General features: G+C 43.1%; 1 long non-coding RNA gene across 5 annotated transcripts in view; it reads right to left on the bottom strand.

The window, feature by feature from the left end:
- Positions 1-10,743: 10,743 nt before the first annotated feature.
- LOC108447882 overlaps positions 10,744-27,968 on the bottom strand; it is an 85,520-nt gene continuing 68,295 nt past the window's right edge. The window contains exons 4-8 of one of the 5 annotated variants that reach the window (XR_001863583.1): positions 23,944-24,228; positions 23,513-23,572; positions 20,706-23,220; positions 15,945-16,094; positions 10,744-12,881 (exon numbers count right to left, since the gene is read on the bottom strand). This is a non-coding gene — a long non-coding RNA (uncharacterized LOC108447882). Of the gene's footprint in view, positions 16,095-20,705; positions 23,221-23,512; positions 23,573-23,943; positions 24,229-27,968 lie in introns of all 5 variants that reach the window. The other 4 variants (XR_001863582.1, XR_001863584.1, XR_001863581.1 and 1 more) reach the window with 4 other exon arrangements.

The following is a 27,968-nucleotide window of genomic DNA, read 5'->3' as shown; positions in this document are numbered from 1 at the left end:
CAGCAGTACGAGAGAGAGGAGTGCCCCAGGACTTGTGTAACAAGATGTTCTATTTTTCCACGTGCAATGAACAGCTCTATACAAAGTCAGAGGAGAAAGCAATGCTCCAAAGCCTCCTCACTTTACAGGTTGGGCAAAGATGCTTTTGTGATGAAGTTTAGTTCTTGATAGGTCCAAATTCATAGCATTTTTTGGTCTACCCTGAAATTTGATGCAGGTCACAGAGGGAGGGAGGCTGAAGTTGTGGACTGAGGGAAGCAGACAGGATGCACCAGTTTCCGGAGATGGCTCTCCTGATAACAGGTGCTCTTTTAGCTATGTGTGCACGCATGAATAAGTACAGATGTGTGTGAAGACTGGGGGAAGCAAACCATGGCTTCTGAACAAGCTCAGTCTCTCAGCACATACTCTGCTGTGTCTTGACACCAGTTCACCTTTGATGACACAATACTGGCAGCAAACCTCAGGAAGCATCTGTTTGCCTTGGTAGGTAAATGAGTAGCAGCTGGGAAAAAACAGAGTTCATGTGGGGACAGAGGCATTGAAGGGCTTTCTCAGCTATTGATTTTTGCGTGTTCTCAAGGGAGCACAATAGGGAAACAGATTTTGTGTCAGGCCTGGTTACCCAGAAATTTCTATATTTTGCCATCCAGCCCAATTTACAGATTGATTGAACCTGGTTAACACTGCTTAATAACCATCACAAATTATCATTGAAGCAAATTATTAAATGCTTTAGAAAAATCTGTTCTAAATCCTTGCTAAAGGATTTGTGTATCTTAAGTTGTTACACAAAACATTTTGTGTGAATCACAGAGTATCCTTAGCTGGAAAGGACCCCCTAGGATTATCAAATCCAACTCCTGGCCCTGCACAGGACATCCCAAGAATAACACCATGTGCTCAAGAGCATCATCCAAACGCTTCTTGAACTCTGTCAGGCTGGTGCTGTGACCACTCCCCTGGGGAGCCTGTACCAGTGCCCAGCCACCCTCTGGGTGAAGAACCTTCTTCCTGATATCCAACCTAAACCTCCCGTGACACAGCTTCAGGCCATTCCCTCGGGTCCTGTCACTGGTCAGCACAGAGAAGAGATCAGTGCCTGCCCCTCCTGTTCACCTCACAAGGAAGTTGTAACTGCAATGAGGTCTCCCCTCAGTCTTCCCTAGGCTGAACAGACCAAGTGACCTCAACCTCTCCTCATTCAGCTTCCCCTCCCAGCCCTTTACCATCTTCACTGCCCTCCTTTGGATGCTCTCTAATACTTTAATGTCTTTCTCATATTGTGGCACCCAAAACCGCACACAGAATTCAGTGTGAGGCTGCCCCGGTGCAGAGCAGAGCGGGACAATCCCCTCCCTTGCCCGGCTGCTGATGCTGTGCCTGATGCCCCCCCGGACTACTTGGCCCTCCTGGCTGCCAGGGCACTGCTGACTCATGGTCAACTTGCCACTGACCAGGACTCCCAGGTCCCTTTCCATGGCACTGGTACCAGTCTGTATGTTCATCTGGGGTTGCTCCATCCCAGGTGCAGAATCCAGCACTGACTTTTGTTGAACTTCATACAGATGGTGATTGCCCAGCTCTCTGATATGTTGAGGTCTCTCTGCAGGGCCTCCCTGCCTCTGAGTTATTCAACAGCTCCTCTCAATTTACTTTCATCAGCAAACATGTTTGTTATGCCTCCAAGTCCTGTATCCAAGTTTATGGAGATGTTGAAGAGACATGTTGAAGAGAATACTGAGCTCTATCACAGGAGAAAACCAGTGGTGACTATCAGCTGGGATGGAAATTGCCCACCCACATGGCCCAGCTATCCCTTTCTACAGGTGGGTATTGAATATCAACAGGGTGTTGGGGTTGTTCTTGTCCAGTTTCCCACTCTGCCCTCTGCACAGACAGACCTCAGGCGTCCTGAGCAATTCAGGTACTGGGTGGACAGAGGACACAGATCACAGCATCTCTTCCCCCGTACCCCACAGGCTTTTTTGCTCCTGTCCAACCTCATCCTGCTCATAAAGGCATTGCAGTTACTATAATTTTGCAAGAACACCCAAGATATTAAGATGTAGTTCCAACTCCCTGTATTCCTTGGATTCCTTATATCTGTCCTTGCACCACGTGTGTGCTCACTCCCCTGCTGACGCTTCTGAACCAAAGGTCCCCTCAAAATACTTCATACGGAGGTGGGGTGTGCAGGATGGCATCTAGTAGCCATTTGCACACAACTCTTTGAGAAATATCTGCACCAAGGGCCAACTCAAAACACAGCTCTGCCTTTCCATGCCTTTCCTTTCCCTCTCCCTCAGCTGCTCACTCAGCTCTAATCATTAGGACCCAATTGCTTCAGCAAAGGTGAATGCATTGACAGGGTCTTTTGCATCCTGTTCATGAATCCTTGTTCCTGTCACACGATAACCATAACTACTGCTTTTCTAGACCTTTGGCTGATGGTCTCAGCAGAAGAAAAAAATAAAAAGAACCAGCAGAAAAGGGAGGGTGCAAAATCAGACATCTTGGAAATAAAAACAACCTCTTGCCTCTTGCTATTAAAGTTGTTCCCTTTAGGTCAGAGCCCATATGCACGCACATGTGCACACATTGCTTCCTCTATTCCACAGTGCCTGGGGTAGTTTGTCTAGTTTTAAATTGGCCAAAGTAGATGAAGGGTGGCAGAAGGTTATTTTTAATCTGTTAATGTGTTATGGGAGACTGTTGCAGCAAGGAACTGTAGAAGATGGGGGAAGGCAGAGGGAAAATGTGAAATAAGTTTGTTTGAACTAAGGGAGCACATGATGTGAGAATTTCAAAGCTGCTTGTACCAGACTTTCATACTAGCAAAAAAAGAACATATTTTTCCCCCTTTTCTTACTCCCTGAGAGGACATGTCCCTATGTAGAACGTGGGAGTCTTTGCTTGACTGAGTCTGTGGTAAAGGGATAAGGGACCACCTCACAACTGGACTTTTCCAGAAAGCTCCTGGCTGGTTACATAGCTCAGCATAACAAGAAATGTCACCACTAATACACCCGGGAGCTCTGGATTTTGCACCACACTGTTAGCCTGCCTGACCCTGGGAGATGGTGGGACCTGACCAGACAGGCAATCAAAGGACATCCTTTTCCCTCAGCAGCTGTCAGGTCCCTGCTATTCCCACTCCTTCCCCTATGAAATATCAATTTATTCCTGCTTCTCATGCTTATTCTGTGTTTTTCTCCCTTTTTTCCTTCACTTTATATAAGAGAATTCTTAGCAATTTCAGACAGGTCCAGCTGTGGTTAATTTGTCATGGAGAAAATAATATCAAATGGAGCAGTGCTGAGGAAACAAACAGCCCAGTGCAAAGCCTGCCCCTAATTGACTGATGAAAAGAAAATTAGGGTTGCCTCCAGAAACAATTTCCATAGCAATGGGAATAGAAAGGAAGCTGTGCTGCAGATTGTGGGTGACCTGCTGTGGCTCTTTGGCCTCTGAATTGTGCCGGCCAGTGTGCCTGGAGCTCCCACCCACAGCCAGTGTGCATGCACCAGGCTAGCATGGGACCACGCTGCCACTGATGGACCCCCAGGGCATGGCACAGCACAGGCTGTGTCCGTGGCCAAGCCCAGTCTGGGGGCTGTGAGCACAACGCCATACTGAGAGATGGAATTGAGCTGCCTCCTCCCACTCGGCTCCTCCTCAAAAGAAACAGATGCCATGTTTTGTGGGCTTTTCTCTTCCCTTTGTATTTCTTTCAGGAAAAAAAAGATTCTGCCTCAGCTTGAGTACTGATTGCTACCCCTTCAAAAGGACTGACTTTCTTTTATTTTCCCTGTAACAAAATCATCCAGGAGACTTCCCAGCAGGAGTTTTTCCCCTTCAGAAAAAGTTCTGCATGTGCCCATGGCAACTGGGGCACAGTGGCAATTATTGGGACCATGTTCTTCATTTTTGATGGTTAAGGTGGCTTGCATTAAAATTGACTAATGATATGGGGGATATCTTTTATTTGCTTAACTGGAGATATCTTAAGGAAGGCCCAGTTTCAGGGAAGGAAGTTCACTGCAGGAGTCTCAGGGTGGGGAAACACAGTCGCCCACATTGCCAGCTGCTTTTGAAAACCTTGGTCATGCAAGACTGTGTGTGCCTTTTGTTTGTCAAGCAGGCCACAAAAAGCAAAATCAAGTTCCTGGCAGCTAAATCATGAACAAATGTTACTCTTAATTTGGTGTAGTGCAAAATTAACAGTTTGCAAATTTTAATAGACCTTGGAGAAAAAACAGCTCAAAGAGAAAAACAAAAAACCAACCCTAATTCTGGACTTGGAGCTTTAAAAAATAAATTAATCCATTTTCATAGTTGTCCATTGGGCACACCTCTCGCAAGTCTTACATTTACCCATGCATAATTCCTGCTCTGTAATGGCTCAGTCTGAGGGGAATTCGGCACCTAGATAGGAGGAGCCATTTCTCACAGCACAGGTGCTACCACTGGCTTCACTTCTATGTTTTAAAGCCATGTCCCCTTCAAAGCCAGAATGCACACTGCTGCATTTGGCAACGTTTTGATTGCTGGTTATGACCATGACAGCATCAGAAGAAAGGCAAGGCCAATGTGATTTTCCCTGTGCTGCCTTTGTAGGGCTCACCTTTTTCAACAGCCATTCCTGAAATAAATGGAAAGGCTGTCACTAAACAGCCTCTCTCCTAATGAGCATCCTCTTCGTTATTGTCATCAGTGCCTGCAGTCTGGAGAACATGTAGGAGAAACTGTCTGAAAGGAAACAACCTGAAGACAGAGAGAGAAACAAAGCTCTTTCCCAACATAAACGATTCTACATTTCTACTATTCTATGATTCTATGACATATAATGCACCAAGTGACCTGAAGATGGATTTCTCTCGAAGCAACATGACATATTCTTATCTGCCTGAATTTATAGAAATAAATTTTACTGCACTGCTTTTTGGGCAGACAAAAGTTAGCAGGCTCAGAGGAGCATCCATATTTCAGTAATTTGTAAAAATTTTAAAAGTCATTGTATCAAAGACATGACTTAAGGTGCAACAGAGGGAAAAGGAGCAAGTGGAAACAGGCCAGTGCTGAGAATGAAGTTGTGCATTGGCAAAAATTTCTACTATTTTGCTAAATACCCTTTCAATAGCATCGTCTTTCTGAGGAAAACTGGAGGTTTCTATCGAAAAGCTATTGAAGTAATGTTATGTTTGGAGCATTTTCTGATATTTAGCTTTCTAGTCTTGTAATTAAAATTTAGGAAGAACATGCTCTGTTGTTGTTGCTGCTGTCAATTTTTAGTAAGAAATCTCTCCTTCCCTACCTTCACTAGGGAATGAAAAGCTTGCACTTGATGCAGAGCTAGAGCAAAAGACAAACAAGGAGAATGACAAAATTAGACAAGTCAAAGCACCATGATTTTTTTTCTTCTTCTTCTACTCTTTGGAACTTTCTCTTCTTAGTTTTTTGTCACTTTTTTTCTACTTGTCAGGACTCTTGTTTTAGACTATCAGCTTTTTCCACAGGGATTGCTATTGAGTTTTCACACAGGTTAGCATGTTGTGGTCTTGACTGGCAAAGGGTTAAGGGTTACAGCATATGCCAGTCACTGCAGACAGACAGCTAGGTGGAAAGGTCATCTGAACAGCCCTTTGCTATAGTAAACACTAGAGGAACCCAAACAGGAAGGTTGAAGTATTCAATTTAAAAAAAAAAAAAAGGAGAGAGTAGAGCCCTTGTTCTTAGGTGAACAACCAGCAGAAAACCATCACAACCAGAGCACTCCTGCTGTTTGAGCATTTGTCAGTCCCTGGAGAATGTTGTTGCTGAAGGCTGGTAGTTTTGCTATGTGCTGTGTTTAGCTCCAGCTTACAGTCTTACATGCCATCAGCCCCAAGGCAAGACTACATATTTGCTAGCTGTACTTGAACCATCCTCCTCAGCTTAAACTTAAGCACTTGCTTTATGACCTTACTAGGTCTGAGTTGGCAAGGCCCTGGTGCTTGTTCACATGTATTTACAGGGGAAGCTTGATGCTCAGAAGGAAGTGGCAGGAAACAATTGTTTCTGGAGAAAACAACCAGGACCGATAGGGGAAGGACAGACATGGCATTGTCAGCAAGAGACGGGAGCTGATACCACTAGGGTGGTGTTTTAAATATACTCTTACACGGTTTATTTGCAAAGAACGAACATAATGCTCCTAGAGATGAAGAACTCCACCTGCTCTAGAGATGTAGCTATAGCAACCTCCACATGATTACATTGCTAATCTGCAGGTGTTGAAGAGGCATAGATAGATGCTGTTGAGTAATTCAGCTTCAAATAGACACTTTGATCTGCATAACAGCTTGCATTCATGTCCCAAATATGGATCATTTCCAGTTCTGCAATTCTTCCTTATAAAAGCAACATTCCTATCCTTTCTTTTGTAAGAGAAGTCTTAAAACTTGCCCATGTTATCTAACGAGATAATCAGCTCCCTTACTTTAGGGTGGGGCAGGAGCAAGGGGAAAAGAAACCTTTTCACTGCCTAAAATGCCCAAATTTTTTGTTGCATGTTTTGTCTGAGTGACTCTCCAATGGGAACAAAACTGAACAAAAGACAAAACTTGTTCTACTTTCCTGTATACAAGATGAGCTGATGAATTAATTCCATCTTCGCATTAAAGACGGTCTATTCCACTGCAGACTCTGGCAGCAGTGTCTGAACATGTACCAGATCAGGTCATGCTTCATTAGCAGCCATAACACTGTTAAGAGCATCAAGCTAAAGTCTGTCCTGCTTTACTCTCCACAAGGTGCCACTGAACTTGGTGGGTTGCCTGGGATGGAAGTCAAGGCAGAATATGGCTCACCATCAAACAGCTCCAAAGGAACCTGGACCTTTGATAGGCGAAATCTGCAATTCACTGATTCAATAAAAGAAAGGAATTAAAGAGCTCCAAGAGAAAAATGACCCTTCATTGTATTCCCCACCAATCTGCCAGAGCACTCCTTTGAAAGGCTAGTTCAGCCACACGCCCATCATTTCATGAAAGCTGGTTAAGGGCATTTGATGAAGCCTCTAAAGTCTATATCACATGCCCCTTTCCTTCTTTTCCTTTTTTATTTTTTTGTCAACTGAACATCCCACAGCCCAGTTGTTGCCCTCACTTCCTGAAGCACCTACCCTGCTCTGCTTCCTGCCCCCATTTCATTTTTGGCTTCACAGGTTTCTGCACAATCACCTTATTTATTTACCTGAATGACTCTTCTGTATTAAAGAACAAATTAAAACAGAAAAGCCATTTGAGATTCACTGGTCAATGTTGAAATCTTGCCTTTCATATGAAGACCATGCATGTGACAGTGGACCATGGCACAAGACCTGACTCTTCTGTCCATGGGAGCCTTTCTCAACTCTTGCCTAGGACACAGATCTTTCCGAAATTGTTGATAAATTCAGACTCTCTTCATTCCTTCCCACAGCTCCCACTGCCTTTCTTCTGCCTTTACTCCTGCCTCACTGACTCCCTGTCCCTATCTCTGTGTCCTGCACTTTGTTACAGCCCCGGCCCTCTGGCATCTGCTGCCCTGGCCACCTGGGCCAGCAGGAGCCTGCCACCAGGAGCCACCAGGCTCCTCCACCTTCCACTCTGGAAGATGTTTCAGACTCTGTCCCTGGCTCCTGCGGCTTTTCCTCAGTGCCACCCATCACTGTGTGACCCTGGCAGTGGGGGTTACTCACCCCTTGCAGGGTTAGGGGACAGCCGGAGAGGGGAATCACAGACTCCATCTTGGATGGAAGGAAGCTGCACATTGGCTTTTGTTGTGCTGGTCCTGGGTCTCCTGCACGCTCAAGCCTTGTGCACTGAAGAGATTGGTCCTGCCTGGTTATGCTCTAGTAACCACACTTCCACCTCCGGGGGCCAGGCTGAAATCACAAACTCCCTCTCAGTATGGCCATGTTAATTATACGCCTCTCTTCTCACTACTTATTAATTAAATTTTCCATTAATTTCTCCAATACTCTGCCTGATATTGATATCAAGTAAACTGGGCTATATTTACCTACATGGTTTCATTTCTCTCTGAATTTTTACACAGTATTGACACTGAACTATGAGAATGTCCTCATTATTAAAAATATTAATATTAAAAAATTTACATAAGCTAAAAATACCCTTCATTGACTCTTGTGGGCCATTTTTGTGGACCTTCCAACTTAAAAAAATGGGTTAGCCCTAGTGAAAATTGTTCAATATCTTTCTTAATTAGTAATATGTCAGAAAATACATTATTCCAAATAGCAGAAATAATTGTTGAACAGTTTGGGGGTTTTCTTCATTGTTATTAATGACTGGGCTGTCTTAGCTAGTAATGAGTCTATGGCATTGATAGTTTTTCTGCTGTTATTTATATGTTTTCAAGAAAATCCTCCTTCTTCAACAAAGTCTGACCAGCCATGAAGTTTTTTCCTGATGTCTTTAGTATCCTTTATCAATTTTCTACACCTCATAAACTCTTATTTATATGGATTTTTATCGCCTCCCCCTTTTTGCCATATGTTGCATATTGCTTTTTAATTCATTATTCCTGCCTTCATTCTTCTGATGAAAGAGAATGTGCTTTTCACCAATATTATTCCGCTCCTTTACTGTGAAGTAATGGCTTTTTGGCCATTTAATATGTGCTTCTGCCTAACAATTTTTTACACTCAGTTTCATTTGTAACTTTTCCAGTTTGGGAAACTAGTGTCTTTAACTATTGAAGGTGTGTGACACTTGGAGTTACACAGCTCGCCAGGGCAGTGATGGCAGCCTGTTCTTCCTGCTTTGGCACAGTTTTCCTTGCTGAAGGAGGACACCAATCTGTACCAGGACTGGGGCTGCAAAGGACCTCCCGTCTCTGAACGACACCATTTTGGTTTCATAGGTGTGTGCAGTTTACAAAGCCATTCCCGGACACAGAGGCAGAGCAGGTTTGCTGCCTCTGATGTGCTGTTCCCACCCTCCCCAAACCAGCAGTGGTGGGGAATGTGCCACCTTACCACCTTACCACCTGCCCTGCCCAAGCAGGCTTTACCCAGCACTTTCAACATTGCCATCATACAGAGCTTCCCACCTCCTGAAAGGTGGTTTCAGGGGGCCACTTATATTGGATTTCTTCCCATCAGGGATTACTTTCATTTCCTCCTGCTTGTTTCCCAAACTTTTCTTATTTGTCTATAAATGCATGGAAAACAAGGACTCTGATGCCAGAGAAGATGGGAAGCATCTCTGGTCAAATAGGAACCCCTGACCCACAGAGACCCATGGGAATGGGAAGCTTGGAGGGAGAAAGAGGCGGCTCAGAGGCCAGGACAGGGCTGAACTGAACACTCCTTTTTGATCCTCCACCTCGACTGCGAGACTTATCCTTCCTGCCGAATTGCTTTTGAGTTGTATTGCTCCCAGATGTGCAGAAGTGTTTTTAGTGAGCCCAAATAGCCTCTTAGTTATCTAGCTGAGAGGGAAATGTCATATATTGCTGGAGGAAAATCTTAATTTTCTCTCTGTATGTGCACGCTAGTCCATAGCAGAAATAGTTCCATCTACAAAAACATTATTTTGGGAATCAAAATCAGCACTTTTTTTTGTTTGAATGTGCTATTTTTCACTTTGCTTGGCACTTCAAGAGCAAGGTCATGTGGCAAATCATTACACGAGCAATGTTTATCTCTGTTTGAAGAATTCTGTCAAGAATTGCTTTGAAAAATGTTTGGGTAGTGCCTTTTTTTTACTTGTCAACAGCTCCATTATTCAAAGCCAATTTATGCAAAATCATTTGTTGCACAGGTATTTTCATTTTAATTGTAGAAAGAAGCCTGGGGGGGGAGGGGGAGAGGAAGGAAAAATGCCAATATTTTTGAAGCAGGAATAGTCTTTTTTAAAATTTTAATGTTACGTTGTGTCACGTGTACACCCATGGATTCTATCGGAAATTCAGGGAAATGTTGTTTAGAGATCTCTTGGGCAGGGCCTGATTGGTGAAGCTGAGGCAGCATCAACCCAGGTCAGTCCAGCCTGTGCACTCACACACACCACAAGCACACATCTCTGTCTCTGTGTGCATGCACATACACACCAAATGACAACTTTTATTGGCCTTCACTATTTTTAGTAGTCTTTAAAGCCTTACACAGGTTGCCGTATCTTAGACAGACAGCTTTTAACACCAGCTGGTTTGAGTCTGCTAAGTGTTTTATCTAGCAGATTAGATTACACACCCTAGGGAAGAGAGCCATTTAACCACGTTGTGCAGCAGGTAAAGTGCTTTGGGGTCTGTGTTGTGTCATTAAGACCAATATGAGGGAGCAGCAAGACTTATCTTAATCTTGCTGATTGCCTCAATTAACACGGTCCCTGTAGTGTCCTCCTTGATATCTAATCCCCACAGTTTCTTGTTCTGTGTCTTGCTTTGACACTGTTATCAGATCATTACTAAGGGTATAAAAGTACATATTAAGTCAGCGAGGATGTGGTAGCTATTTAGAGAAGTCACGTACTTAATTAGTATGGAAATCAAGCAATGGACTACTAAGTCTTTCACATAAGGCAAGAAATGAACTAGATACGGGACCTAAAAATAAAATTTTTTAAATAAATAAATAAATAAATAAATAAAAGGAAAAATATACATGAAAGAAGGGTAATTATAAGCAGAATTCACACATAAGGCAAGAAATGAACTAGATACGGGACCTAAAAATAAAATTTTTTAAATAAATAAATAAATAAATAAATAAATAAATAAAAGGAAAAATATACATGAAAGAAGGGTAATTATAAGCAGAATTCAAAAGCTATGCCATTCATAACAACCTGTCTACTCCTGGCAATCACTTTCATCATTTGGAAATAACTCATACACAGCAACATGAGCAAGCAACAAAAAAAGAGGGGGTTTGTCCTCCCACATCTCACACATCCAAGATGTAGTGAAATTCTCTCTTACACTCATGGGACTTTTCCTTATTCCTGAGGGTAGCCTCTACTTCCAGAGCAGCCCTGAGTGCATTTCTCAGTCATGCAAAGACAAATAAACAAGAAGATTCAGATCTAGCAAACTTGATGGAATGATAATCTATATCTTTGCAGCCAATTCTGCAGATGATGCCTAGCATAAAGATTGCTGTGTTAAAGAAAAAAAAAGCCAACAACAACCCTAGCTGAGAATAAAAGTCAGTTTGGGAGGCTGACAACCTTGAACTGGCAATGAGTGCTGCTACCAGAAGCAATCACATGGCTGAAATTGCTTTCTGCTCTCTGATGTGCCATCTGATGCTCTGGACGGCTTTCAACAAGTGTCCCAGGGCCAGGATGCTGCGGTGAGTGTGTACAACCATCACAGCGAGAGCACCTGCAGGCCCTTCCCCAGGGCAGCAGGGAGGCAGGCAGCACTCCTGCTCCCTGTGGGCACCCTGCACTGAAACCTCATCTTGAGGATTATGTTCCCATCAGTATGAACTCTCTTTCCTCTGAAGGCTCAAAATGAGACCCCCCACTTAAGAGATTTTCCTTCTTTTTCCTTTTATCCCCATGCCATCTTACCCACAGTGTGCAATACATGGGCTCATGTTTTGGAGAAGAATGGTGGAGAGTGAAACGTTCATTTCATACCCTGCATATTTAATCATGTCAATCCCTAAATATTTTATCTGGATCAATCTTTTATATCAGTTCAGCACTCACTGGCTCACTGGGCAACTGCCACAAAAGAGCGCAGCAGAGGCTCTGATGGTGAACAACTGCTGCAAAGACTTTTTCCTCCCTTCTCTCCTCTGCCAAAATTTTAAGCAACCTACACCTGTTTCTGAGCCAGAAAGCCCACTCTGTCTTTTGTATTGCCTTTCCTAAGCGACTTCCTGACTGCATGTTACAGAGAGATGCCAGGGCAGGACCAAAAAGAAATATTTCTGGAAGAGCAACAGATCTCTGCTAGTGTAAGAATATCCCATCCTTGCTGCTCACAATGCAAACAATACTTCATTTGCATTTCTGTGGTTTAAATGTAAATGGTCTAAGATAAGTCATTGTCAGACTCCTGTAAATATTGATGACTGCTCCGGGACCTGGTTTGTAACCATTTCTTTCTCTTCTGTCACAGTCTGAGTATGACATATTAGCAGAGATGTGGATGGAGCTTCTGGGGGGGAAAAGAATAGTTTTGCTTAGTGGGTGAAAGCAAAAGAAAAGTAGGAACTTAGGGAGGAAAATTTGCAGATGAATAATGAATTGAGCCAGGTTGGAGACTGGTGAATGTTAATTAGAAATCTGACATATCATCGGCCTCCCGCCTTAGTGCTCGCTGCGCTCAAAGGGATGCTCAGTACCAGCCGCACGCCCTTGTGTTCCCCTCCTCTTGGGGACTGTAATGCCTGTGAGGGAGCCTGTTGTGGGACCAGGTGACATGCAGCACCCAGGCTGGGGACAACACTACTGCTTTTCTCATGCAGATGAAAGGACAGAAGAAAGTGCCAGCAAAAATGATGGGAAAAGTTGACTCAGTGGCCACCCCACCTCCCTCCAGAGAATATCAGCAGGTCTGATGAATTGTATTCAATTTGTCTATTGTGAATAGATCCTGACACTTATTCCTTCTGCTTTTATTTTTTTTTCCTAATGACAGTTTCATATTCCTATCTGAGATGTCTTGGTGAAGTGCCTGAAGTTACAAAGGAGGGAGAGAGAACATCAATCTGCATCTGCTCTCTCCTGCAGAGAGTTGTCATCAGTCATCTTGTCTGGACTAGCAGGTGAGGGATAGTATGACCCAAAGGGCAGCCCTGGAACAAGGAGGCAGGTGAGGTTCTCCCAGACTGTGCTATGAGAAGGTCACATCCTTGGGCCTCAGTTTCTCCAACTCTAAAATGAGAAAAACACTTATTGTTCCAATTTATTTCATGTCTTAGAGGAAAAGTACTCAGTAAGTGCTATGGTTTATTATTCTAATGTGACTGTAAAATCATGATGTCTTTATTGCAAAATGATCTTTAAAACATGAAGCATTAGGATGGTGACTGAAATCATTAGTATCAGATTGTTCTGCTTTTGCCCTGTCACATTGATACTTCAAAGTAAAATTGTCCTGTGGGCGTTTGTAAGATTTTATGAGGATAACTTGTCTTTTCAAACCTTGTTCAGGAGGGCAAAAAAGCCTCCAGATGTTTTCTTAATGAAAAAGGACTAAGGTTTCTGTCTGCTTAATTCTGAAGCTGTCCTTTAATATTTAAATTACAAACCCACTAACAATCAATGTGATGAACAATCAACAGGATGAAAATGAGTCTCCAGTTGTTCAGAAGTGGTGCAGGAAAATGTCCCCATACCTTGGTCCCATCCAAGGCTGTTGAGCTCACTGAGACATTGAAGGGGGGAATGCCGTGGTTCCCTATCCCTCCCTCCCTCTGCCAGCGGAAAGGGAGTGAAGGTGTCTCTGCTCTCTGGTGTGAGTGTCTGCCAGCAGGGGCCACGTTTCTCTGCTCCTTTGGGATGCCTGACACTGAGCACAGGGAAGCCACCCCCATGCCACAGCTCTCTTGGGTATAACCACTGCAGAAATACAGTACAAACGAGATGGCACCACGCACTGTGCAGCTGCTGGGCTTGTAAAGTGTCTGGTTCTCCAGAACTGCCCTATTTTCTCTGTCTCACAGGCTGTATTACCACCAGGTTGAGCAGGGCGTGGCTCCTTGTCCTGCCCCTCCATCCTCTTTCAGGCTGGACTGCATTGCAAAATTATGTTTCCTCTTCTGACAGAAAGTCCAAAGCCATTTCAGCTGTCTCGTTGAGTGCACTCTGCTATGTGGGGACACACCAGGAACAGCTTTTTTCCATCAACAGCTCCACTGGAGCAACTTTCTCACTCTCCTTCAACTCGTCGTTCCTGGATCTTTCTTTTCCTTGCATACACATTTTGCAGATCGTGAACATGCTTGTGGTTGCCTGTGGTTGCCCTATTTTGACCCAACCCAGTGCCAGGAGGGAAGTTTTCTTCCCTTTTTTTTTTTCCCAGCCTAGCTATTTAGCAAAAACTGCTACTGGCAAATGTGTTTATTTGCTTTTTCGCTCCTTTTTTTCCCTGCCAGTTCTCCCAAATGACCTTGGGATTTGCTAGGCAGTTTCCAAACAACTTTGATCAAATGAAAGTGGCTTCAAATGCTACAAATATAACAATGAATTAAATATATCTGGAGTTGTTCCCTGGCACAGAACAGTTCTTTCTTGCCCATGTGATTCAACAACTTTTTCCCAGCATTGTGTACTTGGAATGGTCCTGAGCTTCACTCTTACATCTTGTCCAGGAACTGACGGATGGGTGCTGGTCAGCACAGGCCAGACTGGGGTAAGGGGTCACAACTATTGTGTGCTGCATACATGACAGTGTGTCCATAGCTACATCTTAGTTTTCTCAGATGGATGTATCCAGTGAGTATGCCTGAAAATCAAACAGAGATGAAAGCCAGATAGCAGAGAGCCAGGAATCTACACCAAGTCATCTCCTGACACTGGAGAGCCTGGACACAAGACAGCCTCACAACAAACTTGATTTCATCAGCTCAGGAATGAGTTGGTAGTGATTGTGAACGGAGATGCTCCAGGTCTGTGTGGATGGCCTGAGCCAGGGCCATTTGCTTGTACAGCACTGCCCATGATTGCTTCAGAAAATGTGTGGGAAAGTGCTGTTCCCAGGTCCTCACATCAAAAGTTTAACAAGGTCACTGGTTGTGTGCCAGGCAAAGGAGCCACCTCACTGTCCCCTCTATCACATGGTCTTGGACTAGATGGTGTGATAGAGGTCACAGAATGTGCTTTTCACAAGCAATGATGCAGCTAGTCCTGATTTAAATGGAAAGAGCCTCTAATGGGCTGTAATCTCACCACCATCTGAAGTGGGAAGTATTTGTGGCCCCCAAAGAAGTGCAACCCAAAGGGACTGAAAAAGGCTGGCAGAGGGTTTTGAAGTGTCTGAAATATATAGAGGACATCCCACAGGCAAAGCTGGTGACCACAGCAAGTCACCAGGTACTGGGCAGGAAGAGACAAGTGCTTCTGCCTTTAACTCTTCCTCAGGAATCCACAAGTTCATGTCTGGCTCTACGATTAGATTTTCAAAGTCCACATGAGCAATTTCAGGTTTTGAGGAGCTGCTTTCCGCAGGGTTTCAGGGAACCCCCTGTTTTGCATAGGTCTGCGATATACAGCAACATCTCTAAATTTAATGTCACAAGTGAAGTCCAGTGAAGGAGACACCAATACTGCGGCTCTGAAGCATCTATTGAGTATGACTAATGCCTAGTTTTATGGCAAACAAGTCCATTAGCATTTAAATTGATTCTTAGATATTTTTGTAGAAATTCACAGCAATATAAGCCTTAAATCCAGGACTGGTAATATTGTGATTTTTATGTCTAATTTTAGATTTAGTTTTTAGTCTGATAGATTGCAATTATAAGGCCATGAAATTTCAGAAAGCTGCTTTAAAATGCACAGATTTGTGTTTTGCCTTTAATGAGTAAAAGAAAAAAGAAAAAAGGAAGTAAGCATTATCCCATGTCCCTACGCAAAACTGATGCCAAATCCTGATATTCTCGAACATAAACCCCTCATACATTCTAGTTACACAGCAATAGTCTTTGCCTGTCTCAGCTGTGTACTTCAGACCTTTAGTTTCCCTGATAAATTTCTCCACCCACTCTGGAAGCATTAAAAAAATGTTTCATATGGGTACAAAAAGGCAAAACTCAGCATAAGCCAAACCTGTGTGGCTTTTCAGTGACCTTTGTGATTGGGAGTATGTTTTCGCCACATTTATTTGATCCTGGTAGTTAATATCACCCCATGTAAATCCTTAAGAGTTTTGTTATTTTGAGAGGTGGGATTTCTCCAGATGTGGTTTCCATGGCTGAGAACTCTGCTGACACTTACGTCGGTCACGACTGAAATGTGAGAATCTTCAGAGACCAACAAGTTAACGAACGGACACTTAGCAATATTGCTCCTCTGCTTGAATCCGTATTTAATTAGCCTAAGGAAGACATAAAGGCTGCTTTTTCAGGTGTGAGTTGCTACAAGACCCTAGGGGAAAAGAAAGAAACTATTTAAGGGAAGGAAGCTCTTGTGCTATTATAGCCACAGAAGGCTGACTTCACTCAGTCCTGCCTGTTGACAAGTCCTGATAATGTTGTACATGAAATACCCCTTCTCAGGCTTCTTCAGGAGTTCTAATGTGGAAACCATCCTAGATGATGAAGTACCACAACACTGGCAATCCCACATCTTCAGTATTGCATTAAAAATGGGGAAAAAAAAGCTTGAAAAATATCCTGGTTGACTATTACTGAACACATCTGGTTTTGGTGTGAAAAAGGCTAAGCCAAGCTCTACATGTTTCTTATCCATGTAACAAGCATTGCTGCAGGGAATTTAAGGATTGAGAGAAATTACTGTCACAGAATTTTATTTTACTGAGCTAAATCCTCAATACAAAGTGTATGTTTCTCTTTACCAATAAAAGGCTGACTAAGAAGTGAATGTCAACAGTTCAGCAGAGTGCATTTCAGTAAGTGCTAAATTCACTGCCTTGCCAAGAACATGTATCTGTTGATTAAAACATCGGGCTACTTACACTGTGTTTGATACTGTATCAAAGGGGACACTGCACAGCCGAGACACGCACATTCCCTCTCCCACACTCCTTTTAGAAAACATACTGTACTTGTGAAAATCACAGTTAAAAACCCCAGAAAGTTATGTGAAGAACCAAGGTTAAATCAAAAACTTACAATCAATTCATCTTGATGTGATTTAAACTTACCCAGGTGTTCCAGGCCATTCAATGTAATCCATAACTCTGAACCTTTGAAAAGGAGGTGATCCAAATGGGATTGTGAACTGTGCATCTTTGACTACCTACATAATTTATTATAAAGTATAATCCATTTATTTCCATGAACCTAATCCAAACTCCAAGACAGTCAACAGAAACCTCAACACTGACTTTAAAACCAAAGCCTATCGCGTTACCCAAAAAAAAGAAAAAAAGCCAAACAAAACAAAAACAATCAAATGAATGATGGATTGTTCTGTCTCCACAGAGCATAAAGTGGCTTCAGTTTTAATGCTCACACTTCGACTTTACCTCCCAAATCTGTCTGGTTTGTGCATGTTGTGGAATGTCATATTTATTAAACCATTTTTCATAGGTGTGCCAGGGCAATAATGTAAAAAGAAAACCAAGTGTAGGTTTGTGCATAACTGACACCACAATTCTGGTTCTGTGCTCAGGGCTTCATGCAGACAGGTGCAGGGAGCAAGACAAGTGTTCTCTGATTTTAACCAGGGTTAGATTAGGCCCTTCACTTTGAGTATGCTTTTGTCAAACAGTTCCTAAAATCAGACAGCTGAGTTCTTTCAGTGCTAACATTTCCCTCATCCAGAGATGTCTGACGCTGGCTGAACAATGCTTCCCTCACAACCCCGTGAGAGGGCTGGGAAACAACTAAATGTGTCAGAAGGAAAACTTGTGGGGGTGCTTGCACACCCCAAACTAAGATGAAGCAGTCCCCTTGCTAAATGTAGCCAGAGTGATTTGACCATAAAAGAGCTGCTACTATCTACCTAAATGGTCTTGCTAGTATCTCTTTCTTTCAGTGACTACATCCTTTTATATCTTATATAGCTGGTGAACCAAACGCATAAACCTTTTCTCCTGATAGCCCATTAGGTATGCTTTTGAGGTACAACCTCAGTAATTACTTCCTTCCAATGTAATTGTATTTTAATTACACATTTAAGGCCAAATTCCTTCCTCATCCATCCCAACTAGAACTCTCTGAAACCTTATTAATTTTAATTAAGTGGGAGTTGATGCAAAATTTCCAAGTGCTCAATTTTGCATTAAAAGTTTCAAATTCATTTAAATGTGGATTTAATTTCCACAAGCACTTCAGTTGGAAGTGTGCTCCCTCGTTTAGTCTCTCAGAGCAATAACATGAAATATATGAAACATAAAGTCCTTTCCAGAAGATGATATTAGGACATAGCTCACCTTTAAATATTTCCTCATTTGCTGCAGCTACCTGAGGGATGTTTGCTACAGGCTCTAATAGGACTTCTCTCTTATTATCATCAGTAGCAGTGCTACTCCAAAGGGATGAACTGCAGCTGGAGATAAACTGTCCCTTTCTGAGAGGTGGGACAGAGCTTATGTCATCAGCCAGTGCAGTAGACACAGAAAGACAGCCTGGAAATGAAGCAGGCAAACTGCCAGAAGGGACTTGGCTGTGAAAGAGAGTGAGAAAACACCGAAGTAAAACTTTTCACTCTCACTGAGCAAAAAGGACAAGAAGTAACTCGTGAGAGTTACTTATTATTTTCAAATAACACTTGGAAGAATTGAACCATCAAGAAAGTTATTTGAAAACTTGGCCTGAACAGAATAAGACTCCAGAGGGACTCAGTAATTGTGCTCAAAATCGAAAATAAAAATATGGGGCAACTGAGCCTTATGTTTCAGATGTAAGATCTCTGACACTATGCATATATTTGGAAACATTATGGAGCCCATAATTAAAAACAAGAGCTGCTTGTGAGATTCCAGAGTGCAAGTGAAATTATTGAGAGAAACAGATCCAGCCCTTGAGAGATCAGCCAGCATCACAAAGATGTCACTGCTGAGTGCTCAGACAAGTATGACACATGTCACCGGGCCCCCAAAGCTCTCAGGTGAGGAGAGGGTAGTGCCCAGCAATGCCTCTGGAATACAGCGAGCTGGGCATGCTGCAGAGAGCACCACACAGAAGGGCTGTTTGTGAAACCTTTACAGCCCAGCAGGGAGGCTCTGGCAATCACTGTAACTTACTGCCCACAATGGGCACTGAGGGATGTGCCTGTGCTGACTCCCAGCATTTCTCTTAAGCATCCACCCAGTAGCTCCAGCAAAGGTCTGGCATTGTTTATACAACATACGTTGAACATGTGGGAGACAGGCTTGCCTGAGCAGAGCCATGGAGCATATCCTCTGGCCAAGCATGACTGCCCACAGCAAACACTGTCAGACAGGGAAAACAGTGAGCTGGCAGGGACATAGCCCAGCCAAATCCCTGGGAGGAAAAAAAATCAAACAGCCTGGACGGGTCTGTTTGCTTTCAATAACAGGAATGTGTACAGCCACCCCAGCTCATTGCCCAGCTCCACAGAGACCAGCTTCCTCAGAGCAGCTTTCTAGGCTTTTGGGAGCCCTAAGTGCAAAGGGGGTGAGGTTACAGGCTTTGATGTGGAGCAAAACAGTGGTGAAATGTGATTTGAGTTTGAATAATGGAAGAAAAACTCTGCCTAAGAGAAATTCCTGGGAGAGGAGTTAAAAAAAGCAGGAGACAGAGCTGGATGTGAGTAAAACAGAAGACATTACAGTCATGCTGGACATGATGTGTTGCATAGAACAGGTCAGAAGCTTGGTGTGAGTTTCAGGGCTACATCTGTGTCATAGGTTAGCAAGCATAGTCCCGGAAGGCACGTCCTTGCTAAGGGGTGCTTACAGTTTCCTCTGGGAACTGATAGAACCTATCAGCTGGCCAGTTTGAATATGGACAATTCTCTAAGCCACTTAAAGTTGTGATCACCTCTGTGATCCAAGAGATGCTCCCAGAGATAGTCCTAACGATGAAGATGATGAAGACCCTTTGCTCCCAGGGAAGGAGAAGGGCCTCTGTTTTTGTTTCTGAACGGCTCAACCTTAAAATTGTACCCCAAAAAACTTCAAGAGTGGACCCTCGAAAGCAGTTGCGGGAAAAGCTGCAAGTCGGGGGAAAGGACTCACACGCAGGCAGAGAGACTCCTCTTCCTAAATGGACTGAACAATATTTGGAAGTGGGCGGCTGTCTCGTTGTGATAATGTTTTCATAGCATGAGCAAGAAGAGACTTCTCTTTCTAAATGGACTGAACAAGGTTATTATGGAAGTGGTAAACAGACTGAACATCTTAAGGGTTGTCTTTTCACATTGTCAGTGGGAGAAGGGAGGAAGGTGGGGGGAGGAGGAGAGTTCTGAAGGTGGTATAATTTTTTTTTTCTTCTTTTAGGTCTGTTAATAAACTTCTTTATATTCTTTCAAGTTTGGTGCCTGTTTTGCATTTCTCCTAATTCTTATCTCACAGCAGATAAACAGTAATGAGTATTTTGGACCAAACCACTACAATCTGTAATCGCCAGTTGTGCACACAGTCCCACGACACAGAAGAAAGTGGGAACATAGAGATGTGTGTCTGACCCTTCGTAGCCTCTCCACTTTCCATTTAAATGCAGAGAGAATGTGACACTCCCTGGCCCAGAGGGTTAGGGCAGCCTCTTACCAGCCTCTGCACCAGCTTCACATGAATCCTCAATGTCAAAATCACTAGGATTGTCATTTCTAAAGCATGATGGACAGATACGGGGTGCCGAAGCCTGAGAGATTAGAGATTGAACTCAGAGAAATCCCTGGAGATGTTGGCTGTAAGTGGTGTCATTTACTGTTATAACCCATGGCATTGGCCAGATGTTACAAACCCTGCAGTGTGAAAGAGACCCAGCACCTGACACCTCTCTCAAGCCCAGGAGGAGCTTACAAAGGCATTCAGCTTGGAAGGTCTTAGACAGACAGGAGACTCTGCTAGTCAAGACCTCCTATCTGAGACTGTACAGCACTTACCACACCAGATCACCACAGCCTCAAAAAATCATCTCTTTTCCTCAGGAAGGGGCAGCCAGTTGCAGTCACACCAGGAGAGAACAGCACCAGATGCTAGTGCCAGGGCAAAGCCAAAACTGAAAGATCTCCCAATGTGAAACAGCAGAGCTGTAGATGAGTCAGGAGAGAACTGGAGGTCAAAACAGTGCAAGGTGACTCAGGGGCTCTCCTGACAGCAGACTGTGAACAGGTAAAAAGGTGCATTTAATTACTGCTTGTTTCACGTAAATGTTTGCTGTTTGTGTGTGTTGTTTGGGCAATGAAGGTATAAAGAAAGGCAGGATGCTCTGGCACAAGACAACTGGACTTGTCCCTGTTATACATCTTACCTACCGACACTGCTGAAAGCTGGTCCCTGGCAGGCACTCTGCCTGATGGCTGAGAAGCATGGCTACAGCATCATCTGCAGCTGTAATACCTCTGAGAAGGGCTTTTTTCCAATAAGGAACTTGCTTCATTTTTACAAGCAATGAAGGGCTTTTTGGCTCTTGTTCAGCATGTGTTACCTGATATGCCAGGCATTCCCAGCAGCCAGGAGAGTCAGGCAGTGAGGAACTGCTCTGTGTACTGAGCTGAACTTACTTTCTCATTTTTCCAAGTCTTGGCAGACAGGTAAATTTTTTAAAGGTACTTGTTTCTAAATACAACATGTAACTTGTTTTGCTGCAGTATATCCATCTAGTGTGCTGTGCTTGTGGGTACAAAGTTACCAGTACCAGTTAATGGGACTGAGAATTAAAAAGGAAATACATGTTTTTCTGTCAGAGACAGAATGGTTGAAGTTAAAAGATTTCAAGGTATTCTGCAGTTTTGAAGGTCCCTGTTCTTTGTCTGCTTAAATAAAAAGAAGTGGAGCTAAATGATACATTTCTACATAATTGAAAATGCACAAACACAGGGAGAGAGACAAAAAGAGAAAAAGCTAACTGGAAGCAGTTTCCCAATATGTGCAAGTTACTTGATCTTGGCCAACAGAGCCTAGAGTTTCAAGCCATTTAGGCACTCTGGAAAATTTGCTCTGGATATGAAACACATTTACTGGGCAGCTGCAGTGCTGGTCAATCCTGTGCTGCAGCCAGCCCTGGGGAAAGAGAGGTCTCTCGGTGGCTGCAGCCAGCACTCTGGGCAGCTTCCAGTCCTCCTCTCCTGCCAACAGTAAATAAAAGCACAATGAAATAAGAACAGCTAATGCTAACGCCCAAAAGCTGATGTTGGAACGAGGAGCGTGAGACCAGAGACACGCAAGTAGCCTCTCCTCTCTGCTGCAAAGTACTTGCAGCTCAGACACATCCCGAGCCAGGCTGATTTTCTGTGTATTCAGTAGTTCCCAGAGGGCTTTCCCTTCCATGAATTCATTCAGCCTTCTCTCAGGCTGCACTACTGATCAATGTTTTCTACACAGCCACACCGAGGAAAAGGAGAATCAATACTCACTTTGGTCATGGCCTCTCCAGTCCTCAGCCATTCCCTCATGTGTCCTTGTGTTAACAACCACATGGAAGGGATAGGAACGAGATCAACAGCTGCCAGCAGGGCCCTGTGCCATAGAAATTTCCAAATAATGTTTTTTCTCTGTCTCTTAGGGACACAGAATGCAGCTGACACTCCTGTCCTGTTATTACACCTTTGTCTGTGTATACAATGCATCTGGCAAAAACACATTGAAGTAAATGTAAAAAAAAAAGTTAAAAATAAAATCTTATAAACGAAACCAAAAAACAAACTCAAACTGAAAACTGTGTTGCTGGAGTTTTGTTTCATGCACATATGTGTATGTTAGCATTTAGTAATATGCCGAAATATCAGATGTGATTTAAGCCTTCTAAGATTTTTTGTTAGTTTTTTCCTCTGCAAAATAAAATTCTCCGTGCAGGAAGCATGGCATGAAAGAACTAAGAATTGTGATGATGAGATGGTCAGTATTATTGACATTTTTCCTTTCATATTTTAATTTGACAGAACTAGGTAAACACCTTTCCCAAAAGAATGAACCCAAATTTAATTCAGCTGAGTTACTGAGTGAAAGAATGAATTATTTTCTTAATTTCCCTTAGGAAAGAAAGGTCTCTGCATTACCATACATGCCATCAAATTAAAATGGTGTGAAGAAGTACAAGTTAGTCAGCAATGAAATGTTGTGGAGTAAATGGGAGGCAAACATTTAAAATCCTCCTCTGAGCAGCCAAGAAGAAAATTCCTTCGTGATACGTGTAGGTGACATAATCCTGGGACAGCCTTTCTGTAGGAGTGGGCCTTCTTTGCATGTTCCCCAGGAGAAATCTGGACATCGTTTGCCAAAATGGCTGCAGATTTATGTCTCTGTTTTCTTAGAAATATGAATCTTTGTCTATTCATTGATTTTCAGTCTAGAATTGGACATTACAATCATGTCGCACATCAGTCCTTATAGGCTTGCCACAGACTTTCAAGCTCTTTCCTTAAGTTCCTATTTTCTAGCTGAATTGAAGCATGTCTTCTGCAATTAAAAAAAAGGAAAAAGGTAAAAATCAAGCATTGATTTAAAGACATCAGGTGTTAGAAAACTGTCAGACAGAATCCAATTCCTGGTCTGAGTTGTCTCGTGGTTTTTCTCGTGTGGTTCATCAGTCCCTGGGCATCTGTGAACTCTCTAATGCGATCATGAAATGTGATTGAGGAAATGAAGTTCTTGTTCTCTACATAGCAATTGACCTGTGTAAAATGTCCTTGAAAACCTATATTTCCATTGAAAGAAGTTGAGGAATCTATAAATTTAAAAAATTACTTACCTAGTACCTAAAAGTGCCAGGAATAGACCCTTCAGAGAACAGTGCAAGCAGTTTCATATTCTGCAATTATAAAGCAATGTGTCAGAAGGGGATATTGTTCCTACCCCAACCTTTCATGAAGCTTGTTTATGCCCTGGAACACAAGTTTATGTCACTTACTTTTTGAGACAACTTTTATTACTTGCTGTAAATCAGGGTGACTTATTGGAAAATGCTAGATTAGTGGTCAGTTTTCTAAACTCCAGCACAGTATCTGACATCCCTTTCTTCAGCATTATCCTTCAATAAACTACTAATTCCAGGCCATAGTCATGTATAATAAATCATGTAAAATATTACATAAATATATGGTATCATAGATACAACAAAGTTTCTCTATGGCAAAAGAAGTCAATATTTGCCCAATTCTCATACTGATATCCCAGCCTTACCTGATGAGTCAAAGATGGGATGTGTCATGCTGGAAGCTGCCTCCACAGGCACTGGGGAGAAGAGGCTGAGTTGTGACACAGTTTCAAATCCACCTTGGTGGAACTGTTATCAGACACCTGTGTGGAGACCTGAACAACTCCTCCTTTGTCTGAGGTCCTGTCACTTTGGGTTTTGATCCCTGTACTGGCATGGTTTCACTGCTGGGTGCTGGAAACCTCATCCTCCTCCTCATGTCCTTAGTCCTGATGACATTATTAGGCATGCTGGTGAGGCCCAGGCCCAGCCTTTGGGAGGGAAACAAAAATTAGAAGTGAAATAGATTTCGAAGTACGAAGCACTTTTCCCATGTTGAAGAGTCATAACAGTTCCAAAATGAGAAGGCATATTTTTAGTGATTAGCTGCAGTTAATCCTAAGAATGCTTTAGGCTTTGTAATAAGTCAAACACGATATCCTCTCCTCCATGGAGAAGTGAGACCTGGGGTTTCAGAGTGGAAGAACAAAAGGATTACAAATGAGGTATTTGCAATTATTCCTCCACAGCGGCGATACACGCTACATAATATTTCCCCCTAAAACAGAAATCTGACTTGAATAAAAGGAAGGAAATGACATTAGGAGAAAGAAGTCATATCTACAAACTGCATGTAAATCAGAAGTTCATTAGGGGAGTATGCAGAGAAGCTTTTGGAATGTAATTTTACTACCAACTAGTTTCCACAAGAATGAAGTAAGGCTTTCAAAAGCATCATTGCTCTAAGTAATTCAAATTACCTACTCTACCTGATACTATCTCTTCCCACAGAGATTACAAAGCACTTAAATTTTTACCCACTTTGTTACAGAAGTCCCCAAGGAAGATTTCAATCAATTTGCAAAGCATAGCTGTGAGGAGAAAAGATACCAGAAGTTTTCAAAATGACCTCCAGCACATCTAGAGTTAAAATCTTCTTACAAGTATTGTCTCTGTGTCATAAAGTTCTTTGTTCAGAAATTTACCACTGGGTCACAGAAAAAAAAAAAACATTCTGGGCCGAAACTTAGTCTAAAAGCGCTCAGCTAAGAAACAACAGTTCCTGAAGCTTTGTCCCCTTCTTTTTTCTAGCACTGAAATAGAAAAAGTTCCTATGTGTTCTACTGTTTCCAAGCATAAATGTACTCCTATTACTCAGAAAAATACTTTCATTTTAGAATGAAAAGGTGCGGGCTTATAGCTGAGATTGCTGACGATGTTTGAAGCGTCAGGTGAGCTCTGCCACGCTGGTGGCCATGGATGCCTCAGCCGTCATTCAGAGGCATGCACAGTCTCCTAGGACATCTCCCATTTCGTAGCAGTCCAAAGCCTTGCTTTTGTTTAGGCAAACCTCCCTCTGGCAGCCACAGGGGTGTTACAGCACAGGTCATTAGGGAAGGTATCACGCGGTTTCTGTCCCTCCCCATAGCAAGCGAGACCCACACTTTGCAGTGTGGCCACATACTCTGTAGGGACACAAAAGCCCTGGGACATCTCATCCCTCTCCCCACCCGGAGCAGAACTTAGGAGTGTGGCTGTGTTTTATTCTGGCTTGCCGGGGAGCCACACCAGACTCAGCTGCTTGCAGCGTTCTCCAGCAAGGCCACTCCTCAGGGGAGCTGGAAGGGTTATGGATTGGGGCAGGTGAGACCTGGCCTGGCTTCGATCAAAACCATTTCTAGCAAGGGTTTTGTACTGGCATACAAGGGGTTCACTACGTTCTGCTTGGTGTGCTGAAGTTCGAGCAACTCCAAACAAAACAAAGGAAAAAGATTTTTTTTAAAAGAAGATACAGAGGAGGAATACTGTGGAATAAAAAGGCCAAAGAATGAAACTTCCCATAAGCTCCCTTACAAGGGCTACTGCCTGCTGTGCTTTGAAACCCATAGGTGAAAATCCAGGCATTCTGTGAACCAGGAGAGCTCTGCCTTCACCTTTGGTGTACCTAGGCTTCCAGGTAAGGTCACTACTTTGCTGTCTTTACAGGTCCTGCAGTTTGACATGCCTGCAAAGTTCCTGCGGGTCACAGGAGCTGCATGAGGAACACATGCCATCCTGAACAGAGCAGGAGGGAAGGGGCAGCAGAGAAGCTGCCAGAAAATGGTCTAGTGGAAGGTGTCTCACCCATGGAACCAGATGATGTTCCTGGGTGTTGGAACCAGATAAGGTCCCTTCCAACCCCAGCCATTCTACCATTCTATAAAAAGGCACCACTGTGGTGAAATGTCTGTATTATTGTGGCTGCTTCCTGTCCTAGCTGCACCTTGCTGCCTGCGTGAATACACAGCTAAATCGAGACTAACTATGCAACTGACCAACAGCAGAGCAGCAGAAAAGGTGATGTAATCACCGTCTCCTGGTGGCTCACGGTCATCTGAGAGAGAAACTTGCTCACCAGCTTCTCTGGGCCTGGTGCACGACAGAGTCTCTCTACCCAAAACATGGCCTCAAGAAAGACCTGGAGCTTCTGAAAATGGCTGTGTTGTATTAATAACTGAGGCAATCGCAGAACTAGAGCGACAAATACACAAATGCCTTAAGATACGGCATCCAAAAAAAAAGAAAAAGAAAGCCAAACATTGCCTCTTGCATTTACTCCAGCATGCTATATTTGGTATGGATGTTTCTGTAGGAGAGCTGCACTCTGACAAGTCCTCACGTAGAAGCAGCAAACTGCCAGGGAGTTTAAGGCAGCTTTTATTTAGACCCACGCTTTGTTATGATACCAAGTTTAGCCTCAGCCATGCTGCTTACTGAAATCCCAGTGCCTGTGGCTGCTCACAAGCCAAGGGTCCACATTTCTTTGGGTTTACTGATTTCACAGCATCACTGCCCATGCAAAACTCTGCTCCTGTTAATCCAAATTTTCAGCTGTAGGTCAGATGTCTGGCAATGGAGAGAGAGGGTGGTGGCAAAGACAGCATGCAATGTACACTGATGGGGACAGGAACATTGTGTAGCTGCCAGCACAAAGAAAGGGAGGCTCATCTTGCAGCAGCGATATTTGGGACAGAAGGCTGGAAGATCAATTTAACTCCTTTGATGTGTCATATCTTGCTGGTAAAGGTTTAAATGCTGTTTCTGTCTGCCACATTGATTTTCATTATCATGGGTCCTCTTCCTGAGGTGAAGAATTTCTCTTAGAGAAACTTTCTAAACTCTTTTAGCTTGTGGTGATGTTATGTTTTAATTTACAATGCAAATACCTGCACACATATATGCACCAGCTCGTATTATTTGTAGGAAATCTGTGTATGGTACTGTGTAATTTTAGTTTTCCATGACAGCAGCATTTAAATTATGGATTTTCTTCAAAGAAAAGAAAAAAGAAAAAAAATCATAGCTCATCCAAATTTCAAGAACAACACCCTGTCCCATTTGCTTCTCTTCCATTAATCTGGAGGTTGGGAGGCATTGTGACGCAAGGCCTTTGAATCTGCCTCCTCAGAAACCCTGACAGCTCAGAACATTGTATGTTCTCCGTTATTGTTCCAAAATATCAGCTTGCACACTCCAAAACTATTTAAGAAATACTGATTTAATCATATGCTCCCCCACATTTTTGCAACTGCCATCTTTTACTGTGTTAATATGCTGAGTGGGACAATGGTGATGTTTTGCTGCTCTAAAGAAAAATTTTTCCTCATAAATTCCAGGAATGGCTTCTTTCTGCTGTTTTAGCTATTTCATGTAATAAATAATCTTTGCAATAGGAGAATTTGGCTCATCATGCAGATTTGTGTTCTTTATAAGTGGAAAATAATAGCAGACGGTCTTCCCCTTGTGTCAGTGCTTTTATTCCAGTCAAGGTTGATAAAATACTTCTTGAAGAGAAACACACAAATCAGCTTGTGCCAGAAACCTGATGACAATCAGGTTTGGGGGTGACATTCTGGTGTAGTGCAGTCCCTTCCCTGTGGCACTTGAGATTTGGCTGGTGGGGCTTGATAGGAGACCAATGAAAGTTCTTAAGGCTGAGATGAAAACCATGCATGGTGTTACTTACTGGTGG

This window comes from Corvus brachyrhynchos, unplaced genomic scaffold (genome assembly GCF_000691975.1).
Source record: "Corvus brachyrhynchos isolate BGI_N302 unplaced genomic scaffold, ASM69197v1 scaffold7, whole genome shotgun sequence".
NCBI classification, from domain to species: Eukaryota; Metazoa; Chordata; class Aves; order Passeriformes; family Corvidae; genus Corvus; species Corvus brachyrhynchos.
Note: the sequence above shows the minus strand (reverse complement) of the source record. Positions and strands in the feature narration are given on the sequence as shown.